Source organism: Pseudorca crassidens, chromosome 19 (genome assembly GCF_039906515.1).
Source record: "Pseudorca crassidens isolate mPseCra1 chromosome 19, mPseCra1.hap1, whole genome shotgun sequence".
Classification (NCBI taxonomy): Eukaryota; Metazoa; Chordata; class Mammalia; order Artiodactyla; family Delphinidae; genus Pseudorca; species Pseudorca crassidens.
In genome coordinates, this window is record NC_090314.1 from 16,068,124 (window position 1) to 16,073,463 (window position 5,340).

The window sequence follows — 5,340 nt, forward strand, 5'->3', positions numbered from 1 at the left end:
AGTGCTGCCTGCAGAAGAAAGGGAGTAAGTGTTGCAATCTGCAACCACAGAGCTCCTTGGCAGGCTAAGAGTTTTCCCAAAAGAGAAGGGCCTTGTAGGTAGAAGGAATGGCAGGTGCAAGGCTTAAAGGCAAGGAGAGGTTTAGTTTGGAGTCAGGCTACCTGCCAAGGGGTTTAGATTCATCACCTAGGACAGAAGTTCCCAAAGAACAGATACCACGTCATGTATGACTTATCTTGGGTTTGGCACAATCCTGTGAACACACCTAGATTTGGACACCTCCCTGCGAATTAAGTTAAAGAAAAATGAAAGCACCACAATAATTTGTTCACTCTGTCAGTAGTAACTGCGGTTCCAAGAAGCTGACACCAAGAAGCCGACAGATAAGATAAGCATTGTGATAGGTGCAATTACCAGCTTTACAACTGTAACAACACGCCTTCCTCTAGCAAGTTGGAGCACATGTGAGAGTGACGCCCCAGACATAGCCCAGATGCAGCCGAGGACACGTCCTTTTGAGAAGTAACCAAGAATGCTTTGCACCCCTTGCTCACCTCCTGTGGGAAGTGCAGTGCCCTCCAGGAGATACCTGACAATTACAGGAAGCTAACTTTGAACAAGTGCCTCCACTGGACTCTCCTTTCATTCATTTCATCATTCGACCAATATTCACTTAATGCCTATATGCCAGGCTCTCTGCCAGGCACTTGAGATATAGCAGGAGCAAAAAGACCAAAATCCTTGCTCTTACGGAGCTTGCATTCTAGAGGGGAAGAAAGGACAACGCATGAAACAGATCTGTAAAATTAGAAGGGGATAAGTGCAAGGAAAATCAAGCAGAGAAGGGGGAGTGGGAGAGTTGAGTATGCAGTTTGCAGTGTCAAATGGGCGGGTGAGGGAAGGTTTCCCTGAAGAGGCAACGTTGGAGCAGAGACCTGAAGGAGGTCTCTGAGGGAGTGACTGTGGAGATCCGGGCAGACGGAACAGCAAGTCAAAGCATGGAGGAAGAGGATGGTTAGTGGGACCAGAGAGGAGTGGGCAGGAGGAGAGGAGGAGAAGATAGGCATACTTGCATCTCACCGCCTTCAGATGTTCTCGATTTTTCTCAGCTCCACAAGGACAGAGACAAGGAAGTTGGCACCCTCTCCTTTCTTTTCTTTCTTTTTTTTTTTTTTTTGGCTGCACCGTGTGGCATGCAAGATCTTAGTTCCCCTGCAGTGGAAGTACAGAGCTCTAACCGCTGGACCACCAGGGAATTCCCAGGCACCTTCTCCTTGTTTCCTCCCTGCAAAAGGCATCTGTGTGAGCAGCTCTCCTAAAGGATGGGGCAATCAGGGGGAATTACATCGTAGCAAAGCAGACAAATGATTCTCAAAAGCCCTGCAGCATGTCACCCCTGGGAACATCTCACTGACCTTTCTAGGAAGGTCCCATCTCCTGCCTTGGTTCCCAGCATGCTCTCCTCCCCTCTACCTGCCTTGCAATCCCCTCACTTTTCTCCCCAGAGCTTTCCCCTAGTGTCTGCCTCCAGACCCTACCTTTGTACATCTTTAGACAGGTCCTTGTCTCTGCAAAACTATGGGCTACCCACTGGGGGTGGGGCATCTCTCTTCTTCATTATCCAGAAACTCCAGCAGAGACTTGGAAATTTTTCTGTCTCCTTTCTCTCTCCTCGTCTCCATCCATGGATGAAAACTGGGCAGAAGTGTACTTTCCCACCAACACCAATGGTGCCTATACACCCACCAACTTTTGTCTCTCCCTTTCTCTCTCACACACACTTTGCAATATGTGTCAGTTTTCTCTCTAAATAGCAATTGTTGTCATCTTCATAAATAATCTTTTTTTTTTAAAAGGAAAAGCGAGTGTGAGTAGCCCAACTCCAGAGGGCTTCATTTACTTAGTACCCTGGAGTTGTGCAGCACATGACTTGCACAGATGTACGAGGCAGTTTTCATCATCTTAGGAGACATAGGCAGGAAAATAGGTCCTTGCACCTCTGCTCCTCGTCCTTTGCTAAAATAAGAAATGTGGGACTTCCCTGGTGGCGCAGTGGTTAAGAATCCGCCTGCCAGTGCGGGGGACACGGGTTCGAGCCCTGGTCCGGGAAGATCCCACATGCCGCGGAGCAACTAAGCCCGTGAGCCACAACTACTGAGCCCGTGTGCCGCAACTAGTGAGGCTGCGCTCTAGAGCCCGTGTACCACAGCTACTGAAGCCCGCGCACCTAGAGCCCGTGCTCCACAACAAGAGAAGCCACCGCAATGAGAAGCCTGTGCACCGCAATGAAGAGTAGCCCCCACTCAACGCAATTAGAGAAAGCCCGCCTGAGCGCAGCAGCAGACCCAACTCAGCCTAAATAAATAAATTTATTTTAAAAATAAATAAAATAAGGAATGCCTTTCTTCTCCTTTTTTTTTTGCCACACCGCTTGTGGATCTTAGTTCCCCGACCAGGGATTGAACTGTCCTCGGTAGTGAAAGCGCGGAGTCCTACCCTCTGGACCGACAGGGAATTCCCAGGAATGCCTTTCTTTGGTTAGATGGGAGGGAGTAGAGGACTTCGATGTGATTTTCTCTTGAACAGGGAAGCCTTCCCTTTCTTTTCTCCTTTCGTCTCTGCTTCTCCGTCAGGCAACTCCAGGAGCATCTTCCTGAACAAGAAGGTCACATTCTTTACATTCTTTGAAGGGCAGATCTCAGGCTTATCAGGGGCCAAAAGCCACCATTATTAGCTGTAAATCCTCATGTATGAAGGGGAGAGGAGAAGAGAAAGGAGGAAGGGGCAGAGGGGCTTGCCTTCTTCTTGTCCCAAGGCCATTCCTGTTCCCACCTTGTTGGCCTCTGCATTTATAGGTTCTCTGTGCTCCAAGGAAGAACACACTTGAATAGCTGCTTGGTGCTGGGTATCCCCTCCTTACCAACCTCCTTGCTTACTTTCCAGCTTAGTTATGATTTGTTCTCTCCTCCCTCTCTCTGTCTTCTCTTTCTCTCTTTGTTTCTTTCCTTCCTTCCTTTCTTTCTCCCTCACCCCCTCTTTCTTTTCTTTTCTTTTAAGGTATTTTCTTCTGTCGTGTCCATGTGCCCCAGAGAGGGGGCTTAGAGGCACGGCTTCAGATCCCCATTGGCAGGACCTTACCCAGTCATCCTGGGGAAATGAAGAGCAGGCATGTCTCTTTCCCAAAGGACCAGAATTCACCCTGAGCTGGCTTCTTCTTCTGGCTTGTGGTGACATGCTGTGACTAAGCCAGGGTCAGGATGAATCACCCACAGCAGGGAAGTTATCCTTGCTCCCCAACCCTTTCCAGAGTAGGCCCAGGGGTGTGTGAAGTGGGTCTGGAATAGGTGTGTTATTCATATAAGACCATAAAACCCAGGGCTGACTGATTAAAAAAAAAAAAATCTGTTTCTGCCATCCTTTCCCCACCCCCATCTCTTGCCATTCCTATCCCAGAAGCCTGAGGATAGAGCAGAGTGACCATAGTTCTCTTCTCCTCCCAGGATTTGAATCCCGGCTCCCAACTCAGTGGCTATGTGTATCTGGACAAGTCACCTAACTCTCTGGCTTCATCTGTAGAATGGGACCAACCCATAAGGTTGTTGAGAGGATTAAAAGAAATGATCTATCTAAGGGCAGTCAGCTCTATGTCTGGCAAGTAGTATTCCTGAATAAATGTTAGCTGTTTTTTTTTTTAAAATTTATTTATTTGCTTTTTTTTTTTTTTGGCTGCGTTGGGTCTTCGTTGCTCTGTGCCGACTTTCTCTAGTTGCGGCAAGTGGGGGCTACTCTTTGTTGCAGTGCGCGGGCTTCTCATTGTGGTGGCTTCTCTTGTTGCGGAGCACGGGCTCTAGGCGCATGGGCTTCAGTAGTTGTGGCACTCAGGCTCAGTAGTTCTGGCTCGCAGGCTCTAGAGCGCAGGTCAGTAGTTGTGGCGCACGGGCTTAGTTGCTCCACAGCATGTGGGATCTTCCTGTACCAGGGCTCGAACCCATGTCCCCTGCACTGGCAGGCGGACTCTTAACCACTGCACCACCAGGGAAGCCCTGTTAGCTGTTATTATGAAATGATTATGGAGTGTGTCCTACACTAGATGCCTGGCCTTTGAGGAGATCTAGCATGGAATGCAGACGTGTAAATGAAAGATTACAGTATAAGAAGTAAGAACTCTAATAGAGATAATATGGACATTGTGTTGTAGATGCAGAGAGGGAGTGATGTGATGGTCAAGAAAGGGGAGGCATTTGAGTTTGAGATCCCAAAAGGAGTGAAGGGTATTCCAGAAAGAAGAAACACAAGATTCATGTAGGAGTGGTGAAGATGAGACTGTGGCCTGGTTTCATACTGTGAGATAAACTGTGAGTTCTAACACCTGGAGACTGTTAAAAGTTTTACACAGGGTAGCAGCAGACTCAGAGCTATAATTTAGAAAGTGCAAACTGGCAGATGTGTGTTATGCGATTAGGGGCAGCAAGAGTATAGAACACCAGTGAGCAGGCTGTCACAGGAATACAGATATAGATATGGGATGCAGAGATAGAAATGATCTTGATGGCAGGGAGAGCAGAGGATACCCATGACCACAATTAGAGTTTAGAGGATCCGGGCAGATGACTGCGAGCCTCAACGGAGAGGAGAACTCCATACTTCCACCTGGCTTGGCACACTCTGTTCCCTTTGTCTTGAATTCTCTTCCCCGATTGCCATTCAATATTCAGCTCAAGCCACCTCCTCTGGGAAGCCCTCTTGGATTCCTCTACAGAGTGGATTAGGGGGCCCTGCTCTGTATTCCTAGAGCCCCTTGTCCCTTCCCCATCGTGTCACTTGTTATTCCTTCGTCATTGACTGTTTCCTGGTTCCTCCTACTGTTCTGAGAATTCGGTGAGGAAAGGGCCCAGCCTTGATGACCTTTGCACCAGCAGGACAAATGTGGTCAACTGTTTGCTGAATGAATCAATGAAAACAAGAACTTTAGCAGGCCTGGGGAGAAGCTGGAGGAACCATCAGAAAAAGACTGTCTCAGGGAACTCAGGCCCTGGGGCCACATCACCTTTTTACTCTAATTTTGTCTCCTAGTCACTGCCTAGAAACCTGGGCCTTCCAGGAACTTGAAACCCGGAGAAGCGAAGAACCGTGTGGCCAACAGTGGACTGGTAGCTGAGGCCCCGCCCCTCGGCCTTAGACTCCGCCTCTCCACCCTCTGCAGTCCCGATCCCCGCCACGCGACGACGCCCAAGAGGTCGCATGCGCAGTGCGCTCAAGAGCTGTGCCTTGCCCTTCTCCCAATGGCGGGCCGCGGTCCCCTTCCCGGCATCCTCCCAGGGGCAGGGAGCGCGTCATTTC